The sequence below is a fragment of the Acomys minous genome, assembly GCF_964271855.1.
Source record: "Acomys minous genome assembly, chromosome: 10".
In the NCBI taxonomy this organism is placed as follows: domain Eukaryota; kingdom Metazoa; phylum Chordata; class Mammalia; order Rodentia; family Muridae; genus Acomys; species Acomys minous.
In genome coordinates, this window is record NC_140491.1 from 79,506,148 (window position 1) to 79,526,165 (window position 20,018).

Consider the following 20,018-nt stretch of genomic DNA (forward strand, 5'->3'; position numbering starts at 1 on the left):
ACATAAAAATTACACTGTATGAAAATATATACATAGGCGAGAGAGCAGTGGCTGGAGCTGAGGTAGCCATTGAGAGGCTGAGGCAGGAGTATAGTTGTAGCCTGAGACTTCAGGCAAGAGCAACGCATGCAGCATAATGTATTTCTAAGATGACAAGTAGAAGACATGCAGATAGGCTGATGGAAAGACACGTAGCAGATAAAGGATGCACATTCACTTCTCCACATGTAATAAAGAGTTAAGGAACTCTCAAATTTAATACAATGACACAAGTTTTACAATAATAAGAAAATACGTGATACACTAAGCTGTAATTTATCTCTTTCTCAGAGAAATATAAAATAAAACACATTAATAAATCTAAGCCTAATCTTTTCAAGAAGAATATCAATGAGAAGAGTTTAATATGAACATTTAATAATGATGTTCCCTAAACATTTATGTTTTGAAACCCACACTCATTTTATTATATTAGCTAATTCATTCTATATTCATATCATCTCAACAGGGAAGCTACTATAATGCTGTTTTACAAATGAGTAATGGCTTGAGAGAGAAGAGTGGGAGAAGACCTAAAAATGAATACAAATGCTCTCTCGTGACTTTCTATATCCCAACTGACAAAAAATCTAATTAAAATTTGTATTTCACAATTCTGTTAAAAGTACTGAACAATTCATACATACATTATTTTTTCACAGCAGGTATTTATTCTAATTCTTCTATGATATTATGTGCTTCATGATATGATAAACTCAGATTATGAAAGCATTTCTTCTTTTGCTTAAAGATTATAAAAGGCATATGAGTCTGGTTGTCTGGCAGTTCAGGGCCTGACTTTATATTTGCTAAGGAAGTGAACTATGTCTCAAACTGACATTTGAAATGATCTATATTTTTCTCATAGTTTTATTACTTATAATGGATTCAAATAAGACGTAGACTTTTGATCACATTATGAATTTGGATAAACTAACACTTTATGAAAGGCACATATGTAACAGATGTGCAGCAAAGTCATCATTAGGTCCCTGTTAGTGGGTGTAGGGCCTGTATATGACTCTGTTCCCTTACTTTAGATCCCCTTCCCTCAGCTGGGCTGCCTTGTCAAGCCTCAGTGGAACAGGATGGGCCTAATCCTGCTGTTGCTTGAGATGGGTTGGTACCCCTTAGTCACCTCTTCTGTGAGAAGGAGGGAAGGAATGGGGGTAGCAGGCATGAGGGTGGGAGTGGAAGAAGAGTTGAGAGAGGGCTGATATCAGGATGTAAAATGATTAAATAAATAAATTAATTAAATTCAACCTACCATAATTATAACAACAACAAAAACAACAACAGATGGGTTAGTATGATATTTCCAAAAGACAATGAGCATGCAAACATACAGCTGCTTAAAATATTGCTTTTTAGTCTAGCTTGTTAGTTAGTATTTTAATATTTGGAGACACACATCTGAATTTCAAATTAGGAGTCAGTATCTAAACAGGGGAATATTGAAAACGAGGAGTGGAAAATAATTACAGTGTAGTTACATATAATGAGCTGATTGCCACAGTTCAGGATTTTATTTTTCCATCTTTGGGTGTTGGATGTATAAAATTTTAGACAAAAAAAAAATTGAGTATTTAGAAGACGCAGACAGAGGGCTTGCAGAGAAGAGATAAACTGTGGTCAGGGGCATCTCTGTGACAAGCTGGAGACCTAGGACAGGGTAGGGTCCAGGAGGATATGGGGGGGGGGTGACTCTAGCTGAGAGTCTAGTAGCAGGGATCATGGAGACTGCAGAGAACACCCTCTAATAAGACAGAACTCTTAGTGGAGGGATGGGAACACCAACTCATCCCCAGAAACTTTGACCCAAAATTGAACCTGCCTCCAAGATGTGCAGTGATAAAGATAAAGCAGAGACTGAGGGAATGTCCAGCCAATGCCTGACCCAACCTGAGACCCTCCCTATGGGTGAGAGACAACCGCTGACACTGTTAATGATACTTTGCTATGCTTACAGACAGGAGCCTCACACGGAAGTCCTCTGAGTGGCTCCACCCAGCAGCAGACAGAAACAGATGTTGAGAGTCACAGCCAAACACTGGGGGGAGCACAAGGAGTTTTGTGGAAGAATGGTGTGAACAGAAGGACCAGAAGGGGATAGGAGGAGCTCCACAAGAAGACCAACAAAGCCAGCTAACATGGGCTTACGGGGCTTGCAGAGACTGTGCAAAAAACCAAGGATCATGCATAGACTTGACCTAGTCCTCTGACACATACATAGCCTATAGGCAGCTTACTCTTCATGCTGGAGAAAGTAGAAATGAAGCTGTCTCTGACATGGACTCTGTTGCCTGCTCTTGGATCACTTTTCATCTGCAGGGCTGCCTAGCTAGGCTACAGGGGAAGAGGATTCAGTCAGTGTTGATGTGACTTGATGTGCTGGTGTGGGTTAGGGGGGTCTCCCCTTTTCTGAGGAGTAGGGGAGGTGTAAGAGAGAGGGAGTGTGAGACTGAGAGGAGAGAAGGGAGTGGGCTATGATGGAGATGCCAAATGAATAAACAAACTGATAAATAAATAGAACTGTTAAAAAAGGTAAGAACTTCTGTTTTCCCTGTCCATGTCCATCTATCTCGCATCACCTAAATAAATAAAATTATTATGTAATTGAATGGGGTGGGGGCGAAATAGTAGCATGGAACAATAAGTGAGCTAGCGAAATGTTTGCTGCAAGTCAAAAGGACTTGTGATTGATTCCCAACTCTCATATTAAAAGCCAAGTGTAGCAGTGTGACCCTGTTACTGCTGCACTTAGGAGATAGAGACAGGATGATTTGATCCACGGTGCTCACTGTTCAGCCAAACTGAACCAGTGAGATTCAAGTCCAAAAGTAGATGTTGTCTCAAAAAAAAAAAAATGAAGACATTAACATGCACATTGACCTCTGTTTTTCCCACCCACAATCATACATGTGCAAGCACACCTGTACATACATGTGCACATACATAAATGTGTGCAAAAATAAGATAAATATAAAATATGTAATGCTAGGTTATAAGTAAACTCTGTTTCTTGTAAAAAAAAAAAACCATTTGTTTATGGCAAATGGCGATACTATATCTCTCCATATCCAAGACAGCGTACCCCATTCAGCACGCTGAATATGTTATATTCTGACATCATTACTCAGTTCACATTGGAAAGAAAAGATGTCTATTTTCCAAAATGTCCACAGCCTATCTACTTCTGTACACAAACTTTAACACTAGGTGCATTGACTTTCATTTTATTACTTAGCAAAAATCATTTGGACAGCAATCATTGCTTCAAGTTTTAAATTATTTGATGCTAGACTAAAGCAATATCAGGATATTGTGCTTTCATTGCACTAGTACAAACATTTCAACCAGTAGTGTCCTATAGAAAGTGTTCTTAACAGTGCTTAGCATAATCCCCAAGGGCCTCTTTATGCTGAAATACAAAACATATACTTGAATCATATGTGGAAGTCTCAAAAATGGAAAATTCTTTCAAGTATGTAGGATTTAGGTAAAATATTCCTCAACTGCTTTTTACTCAACAGCATATAAATTTAAATGATGCAAAGTCTTAATGTAGTTCCCATAAATTTTACAATAATGAATAATAAATGAAATAATATCAACAAACTCAAAAGTAACTTTAATTTAAACTAACTGAGGAAAAAGCTGTCTTTCTTCTCTGACATGACTATGCAGCATAATAAAATTTGAGAACTTTTACTGCCTAGTGACTGAGTTCCCCACAGCTTATATTATCAAATATTTTGTTATTATTATAGCACCCCATGGTATTATCTGGCCTTCATTTGGTGTGGCATCAAATCCATCAGAAATGTCAACATAATTGTAGGCACAGGAATTAGCAATTCACGTTTCCTTTCAACAATTTAGATACTTATTGACGTAAAAGAGATCTTAAATAAAATTATCATATCAAATGGTTACACTCAAATTTTTATGAATGGTAGTTCAGTTGTTAACAGTGCTTGTGCTCTTGCAGAAGATCTCTGTTTGGTTCACAGCCACCAATAAAGTAGTTCACAAATATCCTTAACTCCAGTTGTAGGGCATCCGATACCCTGGGCTCTCTGTCCTGTTGGGGCACCAAGCCCACATGGCAAATGGTAAGAAAGTTCACATGCAAAATAAATTAATCTAATTTTAAATTTAAACATCATTTAAGGATGTTTGTATAAAATGCCATTTTTAGTGCGGTCTAAGTCTAAATATATATATATCACAGAAATTTATTTGCTTCCACATTTGTGTTTCAAGAGTGGCACTGACATGCTAGGCTCTGTTGCTCTAACTTACTAGTTATGCACCCCCAAGCCACCATTCATCTACCACCCCCCCAATAAACATCATCATAAGGCAGAAATCAGACAGCAGGAACTACCTAAATCACTCTTGATTTCTGGTGGCGCTAGTCCACAAATTGCATGTTTCTAATATGTGTATTCCTCCTATACTGAAATCAGTTGATTGCGAAGATTTACAGAGAGAAATTAACTTAGTATATAATTATAGAACTGTGATTTGTGGATTTCGGATCAATAAACTTCTCAGCCATTCAGCATATAAGCAACAATTTATTCTCAACAAAAAGCTTCAAAAGGTCATTCGAGGATATCATAAAGAAAAGGATTTCTGTTCTTCTTAAAGAAAATAAAAACTTGAAAATGGACCAAGACAGTGAAGTAAACAGGAAGCTAGGCTAGCACTCAATTGTTCAGATGTCTAGGCTTGCCAATTGATTGTTCACGTGAAAAATCAGCATGAAGGATGTTGCCTCTGGCGGATATTTTCTGCTCAACTAGGACAATGTCAGCAATATCTAATTGCTGCACTAGATGAGACGGTCAGAATTGTGTGACCTGAATATGTAACAGAAGGTAAAAACGAGAATGGGTGGACTGACACAACCCAAGCATCTCATCTGGCCCCTTTAAATGCGGCCCCACACTGACCTCAGAGCACCGCCAAGGTAACTGCAGTTCTTGTCCTGTTTAGCTTGCCAGGGCACATCATGAATACCATCCATGTCAAAGAACCATTAGGAAGTCAGACTAGCTACTTTCTGAAGTGGAAAACTGTGTGATGCAGAGAAACACACCACAATTTTACACTGCCCAGACATATTTGGTAAATATCATGCTGGTTGAGCTATCTGACCAACAATCTCAAAAAAAATTTCGTAAATCAATAGACCTGCACATGTTTCAAAACTTTTCTCAACAGTAGGCTGCAACTATTTTTTTTTCAGCTATAAGTGTAGGAAGAATATCACACATTTTATCAGTAACTGAATGGCAGTCTAACTGTGATCATGGTCAGCTACGATTTCTGAGACAAAGTAGTCTACTCTCTGGGCTCAACACCTCACATTCTATCAAATCTCAGAGTAAACGAAAACATAAAATAGTCATAGGTGTGTGAAGCTAAGCTTTTAGATATATTTAATTTTTCCCTTTCACTGTAATTAACAAAAATCTCGTTTCTTTTCTTCTGAGATTTGCTGATGAAATTCTGGCCTTTATCTCATTCATAGAACACAGGGACAGCTGTCTGTACCCTCTTTGCCTTTGGCTTTGTTCTGCCCCTTCCTAAAAGACTGCCAAGAAGTGATGGAGCCAACCATGCCTGTGCACTCGGTCCCCTGAAGGATGCCCAGAGCCACAAAGAGCTTCTCTGGGTAGTGATAATAGCAGAGTCACTTTCGTATGTGGCATGCATTAATTTGGTCTTTGAAATTAAAATAGCTCACACTAAAGACAAATCTTTAACTCAGGCTTGACTTAACTGTTTTAAAGTATAAATTATTCTGATTAAAAAAAATCAATGATCAATCTGACACTTCGTTAATTGCAGGAGATTAATTATACCAGGATTAAGAAAATGAGGATGGAATCAATGCAAGTTCATATGATAGATGATATATTCTTCCTAGTAAGTGCTTCACAAGATCTATTATCTTCGTCCACCAGCCAGTGCATGTAGGAAAGCTTCCTGCCTCTAAGGGCTCTGAGGAAAAAACGGCGGCAACATCACATAAAACATGCCAGCAGGAAGTACATTTGTTGTGGCAGCAAGTGTTACCTGCATGTCACCACTCTAAAGCCCTTTCCATTTGCCATAATTTGTTACAGAATAAAGAAGTTTGTGATAACAACAACCAGGTGATGCACAGCGTGAAAGATATTCAACCCTGTCATTCCGGAATGAAAATAATTTATTGCCTTATAGTACTCTATTCAAATAATGGCTGAAGCTGCCTGTCTGACTACATTACTGTCAGGCCACAGCCCTCTGTGCTGAGCTGCTTTCACTAACTTCTTCTTCATCACTAACATGTGTGCTCTTGATTTAAGAATGGGATGAATTACTCTAATACAATCACACTCAAAAATAGCATTGCTAGACAGAAATGGAAGCTACCGAATGTGTAGAGAGAGGCTGCTTTTTGAAATCTGAAGAGACAAATGAATAAAAACCTTCATTGATACTGCTTGTATGCTAATGAGTTGGCTATTACAATCACAGCTTTAATGAAGATTTAGTACCCAAAGTCTGTCTTCTACTAAACAAATGATTTCTGAGGAGTCAAACCATATTCTCTGTCATATGGCGTACCCTACGGTAAATACACTTTTTTTTTTTTACCGTCAGCAGAAAACAAACAGACTATTTAAATAAACTGCAGGCAACACAATGTTGTCTGGAAAATCACACACCTGTCTCTTTGCCTGCTTTCCCTTTAGAAGCAATGTCCAAGTTTGTTACTGAGAGCAATGTACGCCACACTCTCTGCAAACACGGCCAGCCTCTGGGGCTCAGTGAGAGCTGCCTGCTGAAATGCTCCCGGTGACAACACCACTCTTCTGGCATAAACTGGACTGTCTCCTCACATCTTGAAAAGTTAGGTGAAAAGCATTCTTTTAGGCCTACGCTTATTTCACTTTATTTCCTTTGCTCTTCCCTGTTCTCACAATTCCTTTCCTTTTGTTTTTAGACATCTGTCAGTAAATGGAGCAGAGTGAGACCATCTTTGTGACAATAAAAATAGAGGAGAGCAAACTTTGATCTCACCTCAGCAGTGTATTTCATTTCCAAGGATACAGCAGCTTTGCCCTGATGCATTTGCTCCCTGTGTGGCCACCTCCTGAGTTTTCACTGACAAGGCCCTGCATTGTAAATGAAATCTCTACCCCCTGGCTCAGGCACTATTGTATTGACTGTGCTGTCAAATGTTTTCCTTGGCTGGGAGGTTCAAAGTACCACCTAGGCAGTGTCCATGATCATATTTGAGCTGATGAGCATCATCCCTGGAATTACATAGAGTGATGTGTGTCACATTTACTTTTCAGTCGCAAGAGCTAGAATTTCTTTTGTGGCATATCTATGAATGACAAATTAAGTTCACTTCTAACTGATACGTGTTATCATATGAGTTATTAAAACCATGTTTTATTTCCTTGTCTTTTCCATTAAGAAAAAAGAAGCCAGCATGCTCACTGTTCTGTCAGCCAACCAACCAATCAATACAATTTATCAGGACTGAGGATATAGTTATTTGATTGGGAAGTTGAAAATAGGACTTGAAAAAGTTATATCAGTGATGCTTCACATTGTTTTGCCCCTGAGTGTGTGTAAAGCTCAGATTTGTAATTACACAAAAAATATAAGGAATTCCATTAAACCTACATGTTTCAATGTGTAGGCCTGAGGTGTTTTGTGTAAATCAATGTTTCCCTAGGTAAATCCTTTCTTTAACATGCTAACCATGCAGCATCCTTACTTTTCCCTGAATTTAAAACCATTTCCTTCAGAGTACTGTCAGACATACATGCAGGGTTCAAACACAATCCTTTCTATTTCTTGAAGCCAACCCTCTGGTAAATAATTTCCTGATATCCAAAATCACCTTGTAAATCAATATTCTGGAGGGTTTTTAAAAATAGGAATATAGCAAAATTTGGATTGTTATAGTTAGAATAAACACAATTGATGTTTACATTGACCTCAACAATTAAAACTAATCCTTTCTATCAATAATCCTTTTATAGAAATCTAATTGTTCATTTAAAAGGAGAAAAAGTTGTTTGTTTTCACTCTACAGTATTAGGATAGAAAAAGAAAATCAAACTTTACAATATGATACAAAATTAGATATCATTAAGAAACCATAAAAAATTTTTCACTTGACTGTGAATTCACTTATCAGGACAATAAGAACAACATGAGTAACTTTATAGGTAATATCTAATATGTAGAACTATATTTTATATTATTCTTACATATTTGTTACTAATTCTTTTCTTTGACTCCCTAATCTATATTTGAAACTGATGCAAACATTTAGAGCTGGCTGACAGAATTCACCAAAGGCATGGTCCAAAGATGGTTCATTGCCAGTGGTGACAGCCTTTATGATCTGAACCATGCCTTTGGTAATAATCAAGAAATTACATGAGTTATGTTAAAAAGTGAGATGCTGGCCTAATAAAAATTGTATAGTTATATAATTATCATAGCAAAATTAAAATTAAATTTATAATACATAATGCAATAATCAACAATGTACCTAAATAACACTCTTTCTTTCCATTTTATTTATTTTGTTGAATTATGTTTTTTTAAAAGTTGAGGTCTCACTATACAGTCCTGTCTGGTCTGTAGCTCGTTAGGTAGACCAGGCTGGACTCAAACTCACAGAGATCCACCTCTCTCTGTGTTTTGAGTTGCTGATATTAAAGGTGTATACCACACAAACTTAAAAGAATACATTTCTGAGTAAGAATAGGAATATTTTACCGGCTATGACAAAGCAGTTAATGGTAGTATTACTTTTCAAATTATGGTAAGAATTTCATCATATTTCATTCAATTTTAAAGTAAAGGGACTTTATAGCTAATGTTTATACATTAGTTTTTATTAATGTTAATTTCTAAAGGTTCTTTCACTTGAAGCAACCCATCCACAAATCGTTACAAAAGTCCTGAAATGTAGGAGACTTTGACAAGAATGTGGTATGGCTCAATTGAACAACTCATTCTGAAAATGACAACACGTCGTTGATTTTAAATCTTCAAAGACTATTCATAACCTCTCTGAGTCACCGAGAAGAATAGAGTTGGAGAAGCATATTTTCCTTTTTAGAAAGCATACAGTTGATCTGTAATATTGCTTATGTTAAGCCAACTGTTTTAAGTAGAAGAATGTGACACTCTTTCTATGCAGCACACTCAAATGGAACCTGACAGCGGCAAGAATGATTGATTTGGAGCCAGCAAGAAGGTACGCATGAGGTCATGACCTACTAATATTTTTATATTAGCTTCCAAAAAGATTCCTGTATTTATTAAATCATGAGGTATAAAAATGAGCCAATTTACAGGTGTACATGCATCACTGAAACTGCAGTACTAGAGTAATTTTTGAGAAATTAGGCAGAATTATTTTTCAAGGAAGTCTATTCTGTGGTGTAGGTTAGAACTGCTAGCACTGAATGACTAAATCAAAAACAAACAAGAAGATAAAGAGGTAGTTGAATTGGTGCAGTGCCTGGCTAGCATGCACAAAGCCTTTGGTTAAATCCCAGCAACCATAAAATCAGACATGTCGGTTAGCGCTTTACCAGGAATCCTATCACTCCAGAGATAGGGCCAGGAAAATAAGGAGGGTTAAGGTCATCCTTGGCTACAAGATGAATTCCCAGTTAGACTCAGGAACATCAAGCTAGTGTGAAAGGAAAAAAAAATACAAATAATACCAGTACCATAAAAAAATAATCAATAGAGCAATTAAAACTATTGCAGATTAGAATTGTTTTAAAGGAGTGATGTACAGATTATGTATTTTTATTTATTGATAAGTTAACTAGATTTATGTCAAGTTGACATGAAATGGAGTCATTTCAGGAGGACTCAGAATTAAGAAAATGCCTACCTATGATTAGCCTATAGGAAGACTGTGAGGAATTTTCTTAATTAATGGTTGCTGTGGGAGAGCAATGCTCACTGTTGGTGTGAACACTCCTGCACTCATGGTGCTGGGTGAGAGATGAGAAAGGAGGTTTAGAAAGCCATGTTGAGCAAACCAGCAATCTGTCTCCGGCATTCCCTCTGCCTTTGCTTTCAGGTTCTTGCCTGCTTTCCTGCCTTGGCTTAACCCAGTGATGAACTCTTACTTGGAATGGTAAGCAGGAGTAAACTTTCTCCTCCGCAAGTAGCTTTTGACAATGACGTTTTAATCGCAACAATAGAAATGATAACCAAGACAGAAATTGGAACCAGGTTGGTGGGGCATTGCTGTGACAGACTTGCCATGTTGAGGAGGGATTGAGAAAGGGCTTTGGAACTTTAGGTTAATAGATATCAAGTACTTAGAGCCTCAAGCATTGTTCAGTGGGTTTTTGCAAGATGACAATATTGAGACTGATGCAAACTATGGACATCTGGCAAATGCAGTTTCTGTGGGAAATTTTGAGAGTCTTTTCTTTGCAGGGGGATTGCATTGTTACTTTTTCTGTCTTAGTTATTTTGTTTGTTTTGATGTGTGTGTGTGTGTGTGTGTGTGTGTGTGTGTGTTTAAGATAGAGTGCAAAAGAATATAAATTTGGTTGAATAAAGAGATTGAATGAGTTAGAAGGAGTTGAAGGAAGAGGAAAATATGATAAAAAATATTGTATAATAAAAGTTTTAAATCCAAAATGGGAGAAAGACACCACTATTATGGATTGATTTCTCAACCTGAGAAGTTAGTTATTATTTCATAATAAATATTTCACAGAACAATTTGAAAATAGAGCTTCTGGATTTATGTGGAGATTGTTCAGTTTCACTGAAGTTTAAGGAAAAATTAGGGAATACAATGATATTAATTTCTTGTTGTGCAAAAAGTAACATGCTTCTATTCAATGAGCAGAGGATAAGGTACTGAGTATCTCCAGTAATGGAGTCGATGATCTGTAGTACCTCTTGCTTACATAGGGGCTACTGGCAGTGGATCAGTGACAGAGAGAAAAAGAAATTATGATTTGTTTGAGGATGTGGTCATTGTTAAGTTCCCAGTGCTGTACTGAGATGGCTTCACACCCAAGCAAGTAACACTAACTGGACTTAATTGTGCAAAAAAAAAAAAAAAGGCATAAAGTTCTGAAGTTAAGAATATTCTGTGTTGGTTAGGAGACGGTGAAATTGGATGGAAAAATATGGCAGTATTTCATTGTTTAGATGCATGCAATTTTCATAAATAAACAAAAACTTTTTAAAAGTAATAAATTGGTAAAAGAAAGTTAAACTATAATATACTGGAGAATACTGGCCATGGATTGTGTTGAGTAGGTGGAGTAAATTTTTATCCATTATTTTTGATTAATCAACAACTTTGCCAGTTGCTTTTATTTCTGCGCAGAGAAAGGAAACATTGAAATCTCTAGTCAAAACATGGATCCACATACATAAGCAAATAATTTAAAATTTTTATGTTCTTTTAACTCATGAAACAAGACAGATGTACAGAATGATACTAAACAAGCATATTTATGAGTAAGTACTTGTGGCCCTATACAGGGCCTATGCTGTACAGAGTTTTGGAGTAATGCAAATATGTTCCACTAGTGAATGAGAGACATTAGGAAGAGATTGAGAAATGAGATGATTCTGAGCAATACAACCTTATGGTTATAATTAAGACTATGCTTTGCAGAAAAAATACCAAGGTAATTAGAAGATTGAATAGTATACACAACTGAAGATGTATAGGCAAAATAAAAATATAAACTAAAACAACAATTTGGAAAGAGTTTTGTAGTTGATTCCAGGAACTTTCTGGAATATGTGCATCAAACCAAGAGCCTAATCCAAAGGACTCTTCAAATGAAGAACAAGAAATTACACAAATACAGATTAAGTGGGTCCTACAAAATAATTAAGAAATAGCATTTCTGATGAAGTTATAAATATAGAAAATGATAATAAATATTTCTAAAATTTTCATTGACATCTTATATTAATTCACACTTAATCAAAGGACTCATAATAATGATGAAATATTTGGATATTTAAGTGATCATCTTTCTTAAAACTGACATTAATTTATCATCTTAAAAGTATTCAATGATTTATGTGTCAATATATTTATATACATATATATATATATATATCCAGTGCTTAATTATATGAGTATATATAATATTAATATTGTACAATTAAATATGCATGTGATTTTCTTACAGGTATTGTATTTTGAGAAGGGAAATGAGTATTAAAACATGAATATTTAGTAGACATGTGAAATTGTATTCCATCTTCAACAAGAGAAAACTTTATCTCATTAATAATAATCCATCTCATTCTAAGAACAGAGTAGTACAATCATCCATATGTAAGAATTATGCTTAATTAATTTAGTACCCATTTTCTATAATTTTCCAAATGGTAATGATTCTTGCTTCATTTTTATTGAAAGATTTTTTTCTCATATAGTATATGCTGATTATGGTTTCCCCTCACTCTAATCTTCTCAGTTCCCCCCCATCTCTCCTCCCATCTTGATCTACTTCCTGTCTGTCACACATTAGAAAACAGACAGGCTTCTGAGGGATAATAATATAATAAAATAAGATTTAAAAGCACTAAACCAGTTGGATTGTATAACACAAACCAGCAGAAGAAACAGAGCCCAAGAGAAGGCACAAGAACCAAAGACCAGTGATCCCATAAAAACACTAAACTGGAAGCCTTCATGTGCACAAAGAGAGCCTGGTATGGACCTGTGCAGGCCCGTGCTTGCTGCTCAGTCTCTATGCGTTATATGAGGCTTGTCCAGTTGATTGAGAGGGTCTTGTTTTCTTGGTGTCCTCCATCGCTATGGCTCCTACACATTCTGCCTCGTTTCTTTGCAAGGTTCTCTGAGCTCTGAGGGGAGGGATTGGATTTGATGGAGACATCCCTCTTAGGGCTAAGTGTTCCATGGTCTCCCAGTGCCCCCACAATGCCAGGCTGTGGGTCTCTATATTTGTTCCCATCTATAGCAGGAGAAGCTTCTCTGATGATGGCTGAGCGAGGCACTGATCTGCTCCCTACTGGAGTTGAAAATCATTTAAAGAGTTCATCAGGGCTGTCCAATACTTTAAATTAAGCATCTGTGGTTAATGTCAGCTCCAGTTGAATAATTAACTTTGATTACAAAGTGACCAGAAACACAAAGTGAAATCTTTACTTTGCTGAGATAGTCTATTCTGGTTAGTTGAGACTGAAGAAACCATTTAATAAGATTAAGAAAAGACATGACTCTGTTGGGTTTTTAACCACAGATGGAATTGCTGGATTTTATGAAATTATTTGCAAGTGTTTTATTTAACTAAATTTCAGTTACAACATGCCCTTACTCTTCTTTTCTCTCTCTCTCTCTGATGTACTTCGCATGCTTCCCAAACCCTCTTCTTTAAACATTCTCCCTCCCTCCCTCTTCCTCTCCCTCTCTGTCTCTCTCTCTCTCCCCCCCTCTTTCAATGGGGATCAAGCCATTAAGCAGTGCTTCTCCATGGCTTCTGTTTCAGTTCCTGCCCCCAGACTCCTCTCTTCATTCCTTCAGTGATGGACTCATTCTTGGAGTAGCCAACCTAAATAAACCCTTTCCTCCCTATGTTGCATTTTGTCAGGGTGTTTCATCAAAGCGCTAGAAACATAACTAAAATTTCACACCTCGGTTACTGAAAGCACCCTTCAGTCATGCTCCAACCTCCACATCCGAGGCACAACTGCATTTTTATTATCAATCTGTATTTAGGGATAACTAGCCAGTGAGAGATGGAGAAAAGCTTCAGATTACAGTAATGTAAAAATCATTTTTACTACCTTAATAACATATTTTAATGTAAAAATCAAAGAATCATTTAGATAGACTTTAATTAAGCCTCACATTCCCTTATCTGTGCAGGTAGAAACTGGGAACTCCTGAATCTATATTATAGATCAGTGGTGAATGTTAGAGGAGGTAAGGGAGTTTCTAGGCCAGACTTCAAACCACTTTTAACCTATATTGGGTTTGACTCCACTCTGATAAATCTAACTTTTATAGCCTTCTTGCTTCATTCTACTACTTTAAAATATCTAACTTAGTTCCTGAGCTGGTTCATAATGAATAGAGTATTCACAAAAATCAGTTATTGGGGTCCACATTATTATACAGAAACATAGCTTAATATTAACAAGGAAAGTCAATTGTTTCAATACCTAGCATGTTGTGAATGAAGATAGACATTTTTTAGTAAAAAAATGTCAAGATAATTTTTGACACTCATTTGGATAGGCATGTTGATTTAGCATCGACTGTGTGCTAGGAAGTCTATTTGCACAGGTAGAAAAAAATAAACAAAAATAAGCTTATTATCACCAAAGACTTTAAATTTTGGAAAGTAACAGTGAGAAGAAACAGTGAATTCATGCAAAATATTTAACAACACAAACCCTTTTAATTACTGAATTCTATAATCTATGGATTATAGAATTAACAATTGATATGCTTATTATGTGTCAGAGGCCATTGCTGGCAAATCCTCTAGTTTAAGGTAAAATGATGGCCATGCTTAACTTCTGCCACAAAAGATGAATAGGAACAGCCATAAAAGTACTGGGAAATGAATGCATGAAGCAGACATGGGAAGGAATACATGCCACAGAACAAGAATATGACAAAGAGATTTAATATTGAAGCCATGGGCAAGACAAATACAATCTTTTATTGAATTTAGACTTTGAACTAAGTGAGGTAAAACACAATTATAAGGCTTTAAGCAGAGAAATTAAATGATTTGACTTATGGTTTAGAAAAAAATAGCGGCAGCCTATAGATATGAGCTGTGGGGAGTCAGAAGATGGAAGAGGGGAACCAGTTAGGACCCATTTATGCAGCCCAAATACGACATTGATATATGGTCTGCAACTGTAGCAGGAGACATGTTGAGAAGTAGACAGAGCAGGTGTGTGCTTTGGATACTCAGCCATCAAGCTACGGCACCAAAACCTGTAGGAAAGAAAGAGATGTCCTTTTCCTTCAGAGCTGGTGTTTTTCTATTTGTCAAATGAGAAGGGTCCCCGGAGGGTATGAGAGTAAAGTCTCAGTACACATGCTTATTTGTAGCAGTTAGATTTATGTCTGTCCCGTTAGGTGCTTGATGCTGAGATCCAGAGTCATTGTGTATGCTTCAGAGTCACTATCATACAGCAGTGGCCTCAACAGTGGAAAGAATGAAGTAAGAGAGAGAGAGGCGACTGATTTTCACATTAGGTATCTTTTCATTCAAGGAAATCTGGAGAAGTTTGTGATAGCCGATGACATTCTTCTAGGCCAAGTTAAACTTTATTGCCAGCTAGACTGGATTTAGGAACAAGACAAACTCAAACAGAAAGCGCAACAGTGAATCTATTAAAGATACATGGGGAGGATGCCTGGTAGAGCGGAGAGTCGGCTTGTGATTCCTGACCGTAAATATGATGCTGGTGCAATCTGTAAGATTGGCTGTATTTTTCAGGCACTAGTTAAATGTTTGGGAAAATAAAGCTTCAGACAACTATCAGAGGCAGGTCTTAACAGACAAGGAAATCGGACAGAAAGTCAAAGCTATTTGAAAGTTAATATAGTGTGATCAAATAAAGAACTTGGGGCCTAGAAGGTGGCTCAGCAGTCATGAGCAGGGTCTGGTCTGGCAGAGGACCTGAGTTCAGTTCCTGACGCCCACACCAGAAGGTTCACAAAGGGCTGTGACTCTAGATCCAAGAAATTTGACACCTCCAACTGTCCTCTGCAAGCACATGTACCCTCACAAATACACCTACAGCAGACACAACACATACAAAATGAAAATAAAAATTTATATATTTTAAAAGATTTATTATTTATTTATTATCATGTTTACAGTGCTCTGCCTGCATGTGCACCTCCAGGCCAGAAGAGGGCATCAGATCACATTATATAGATGGTTGTGAGCCACCATGTGGTTGCTGGGAATTGAACTCAGGACCTCTGGAGGAGCAGTTGGTGCCCTTAACCTCTGAGCCATCTCTCCAGCCCAAAAATTTATATTTTTAAAAAAGAAAGTAATATCAAGTAAGGAAGGAACTCAAATCTGAGGGACATAGGGTCAAGAAGGACGTGTCCACATTATCTCACTTGTAAGACAGGATGCTTTCCTTTATATAACCATCTTAAATATAGAAAAGGTATATTGTAAGGTTATGTCATATGTATACAGTTGCATGTACACATCTTCATTAAGAGCAACGGGAGAAAGTGAGAATTGGATGGATGGAGGGAAGTTAAAAAGGAAGTGTATTTATTTACTTAAAGACCATTTCAACTTATCAAGCTGAAGAATAGTAAACAGACCATCTGAGCTTCCAACTTAATTCCAGGTTTAAGTAGCAGTTAAATAACACATAATTGCATTTCTATGTTAAACAATGTCACTGAGTTCTAGGGGTAAATAAACCCTACTCAGGTAGTAAAGCTATATGAAACTTCTTACCTTCTATTTTAATCATATGATGCTTTCCAAATGCTTGTTTCTAGTGAAAAACTTAATACGTATCAAAAATACTAATGATATTAATAAGTAGATATACAACATAAGTAGTTATTTTTAAGAAGCATTTAAACGGATCTTCATTGAAAATGATACTAAATATGATAACCATTAATAATCTCACAGTGGTTTGAAGTTTTCAGATTAGAATTGGAAAACCTCAGCGGCGGATTCCAGTTTTCACTGACTCATGCAAGAATGAGAAGATCCTGGATGATGCTCGCTGACTCTCCCATCTGAATAATACATGTCTTAAATATTAGTCCTGATACTCAAAAACAATTGTATTCCTCACCACGCCCCATCAAGAAAACTTCTCTTTGCTGCAGTCAAAAACCATTACAAAAAAAAAAAAAAAATCAAGAAGCCATTACAATACAGAACTGCGTAACCCCGTACACATGTAGGGCTCAGAGAACGTTGCAGAAGGGGGGGGGGGGTCGAAAGATTGTAAGAGCCAGAGGAACGGGGAGGTCCTTGCGGGCTCCTGTCTCCTAGCAACACTCGTAAAGTCTCATCAGCACTGCTGCCTCAGCCTGAGTGGAACAAGAAGAGCAGTGATAGACGTGATAATGTAGCCAAGGCCTCAACTGTGCACAAGAGCTACAGGCCACTAAGGGATGCTGAGAACTGGAGAAATAATCTCCCCCTGAGAAAGCACACTATTTGACTATCCAATAGCAAACAGTCAACCAGAAAACACAGTACAAGTCACATTATAAAGACTGAGCAGGCTGCATTTAGAAATATATATGATAGTATATAAATATTGCATGCTACAAATATTGATAAACTATAATTAACGGTTAAGTTAATAAAAAATAAAATATATAATAAAATACATAAAGTTAATTAAATAATATATAATATATTTAATAGAACAAACAAAATTAATGAAAAAAAGAGGCCATAATTTTGAAAGAGAGAAAAGAGAGGTTTATAGAAGTATTGGGAGGAAGGAAAGGACAATGAATAATTATAAAATTGTAACATTGTAATTTCCAAAACAATTTATATTTTAAAAAAGTGTAGCGGGTCTTGGCAGTTAGACCATGAAGGGAGAGTCTTTTCGGCGCTGAGGACAGGCACTGAGGGAGCAGCGGTGGCTCCTGGGGCATTTGAGCTGGCTCACTTGTGTCCGCTGCCAGTGTGGACACAGGCCCAGCTGGCAGAACCACCCCGGACTCCCTGCGGGTCTTGTTAGTCATTGGGGAGGATGGGGTCTAAGAGCCACCAGATGTGAGCCCAGAGGAGCGCATGGAACTACAGAACATCTGACCAAGCAAGCAGAAACTGCTGGTGGGAATCCAGAGCCTGCTAGAGGAGCTGAGTGAAGCTCGGAACGAGGTGGCGGGTCAGGAGGCCAGTGAGAGCAGTAAGACCTTGCAGTGGAACCAGAAGATGGCAGTGGGCAAGAAGGACCCCAAAAATGGGATCCAATTCTTGGTGGAGCATGAACTTCAGCAGAATACACCTGAGGCAATTGCCCGCTTCTTATACAAGGGAGGCATTTGCCCAGAGATACTGCCTGTGTAACCCTGGGGTCTTCCAGTCTACAGGCACCTGCTAAGTGTTGTCCTTTGCCATGATCATGCTGAACACTAGCCTTCAGAATCCCAATGTCAGGGACAAGCCGGGCCTGGAGTGTTTTGTGGCCATGGACCCGGTATCAATGAGGGTGGGGACCTGCCTGGGGATCTTCTCAGAAACCTCTATAACAGCATCCAAAACGAGCCCTTCAAGATCCTGAAAGATGAGCCAGGCGTTTTGGCACACACCTTTAATTCCATCACTCAGGAGACAGAGGCAGGCGGATTGCTATGAGTTCTAGGCCAGCCTGGTCTAGAAAGTGAGTCCAGGATAGCCAAGGCAACATAGAGAAACCCAGTCTCAGAAGAAAAAAGATCCCGAAGGATAATGGGAATGATCTCACCTACACCTTCTTCAACCCAGAACTTGAGGGCTGACTCCTAAAGCTGGGGGTAGGGGGGCAGGCTAAAGAGTTGGAGGCGTCCCTGGTTCCTCCTTGCAGACAACGGCCTCTACTCCTTTGAGTACACTACGGACAAGGAGCCCCGAGGGATCATCCCCCTGGAGAACCTGAGCATATGTGAGGTAGATGACCCTCTGAAATTAAACTGCTGTAGGATTTACATTCCAACAATAAGGGACAGCTCATCAAAGCCTGAAAAACCGAGGCTGAGGGTCATGTAGTAGAGGGAACCACACGGTGTATCGAATCTCAGCACCCACACAGGAGGAGAAAGACGAGTGAATCAAGTCCGTCCAGGTGACACCTTCTGTGAGAATCTGGCACCAAGAAAGAAGAGGATTTCTGTGAAGAAGAAATGGGAACAACTCTGACCCCTGTCCCCCAATTCTATTATTTATTTTGTAGCTGCCCCACCTGAGTGGCAAGATCCCTGGGCCCTGGGGCTCCTGGTTCCCCATTTGGAAAATCACTACCTCTAGCTCTTGACTCCTTATTTATAATTACCATTTTGGTAATCTTATTAACTATTTAACTCTCCTCCTTCTTCCCCAAAAAGCATATCAGGATACTTTCCAAATCAAGCATATGCAGTTTTTACTCTTATTTTTCTAATGATGGATGCCTCTAATCCCAGTGTTCTCAAAATGAAAGGAATCATATGTATTGCGTGGAGAGAGAAGAAGAATAAGATGTAGAAATGACAACAGAATGCCGACTGACTTACATACCATATCCCAAGACTTTCTATAAAGCTACAGTAGTCAAGGACACGAGTTATCAGCAGAAGTACAGACTAGATCAATCGCAGAGAACGCAGAGCAATAAACATGTCAGCTGACCTTCCACCAAGGAGCAAAGCCTACATGAGAGACAGGGGCAAGCAGAAGTGACAACTTTAAAAAACAGTGCTGGGACAACTGGGTATCTACAGTTGAAAAGAGAAAATGTATTCTTTGTAGATCATAAATCTAAGAGTAGTTCACAGACTGTAAATCTTCTAGAAGGTCACACAGTAGAAATGTGTCTGATCTTTGATATGTTGATATTGTCTTTAAGAAAGAAAGAATGAACATCTGGACAGGTGCTTTAACTGGAAGGGGAAAAATACAGGAAATGGAGAAGTAGTGAAAATGATAGCAAGGATATTTGAAGAAATAAGCACTAAAGACTCACATTATTTTTATACCTAAAACTCTGTGTGTGTGTATATGTATGTATGTATGTATGTATGAATGTATGTATGTATGTATTTTAAAAACATAATTATGGGTAGCCGGGCATGGTGGCACATGACTTTAATCCCAGCACTCGGGAGGCAGAGGCAGGTGGATCACTGTGAGTTCGAGGCCAACCTGGTCTACAAATCGAATCCATAACAGCCAGGCTAACACAGAGAAACCCTGTCT

At 37.9% G+C, this 20,018-nt stretch overlaps 1 protein-coding gene and 1 pseudogene across 2 annotated transcripts in view; one reads left to right on the forward strand and one right to left on the reverse strand.

Moving 5' to 3' along the window:
- The window catches only part of LOC311606464 (cytohesin-2-like), a 54,131-nt pseudogene extending 35,148 nt beyond the window's left edge, over positions 1-18,983 (forward strand). The window contains exons 3-4 of the transcript in view: positions 17,848-18,362; positions 18,524-18,983. The product of the transcript in view is annotated as a cytohesin-2-like (transcript). The remainder of the gene's footprint in view (positions 1-17,847; positions 18,363-18,523) is intronic.
- The window catches only part of LRP1B (LDL receptor related protein 1B), a 1,938,012-nt gene that overhangs the window by 1,666,299 nt on the left and 251,695 nt on the right, over positions 1-20,018 (reverse strand). The window lies entirely within an intron of this gene.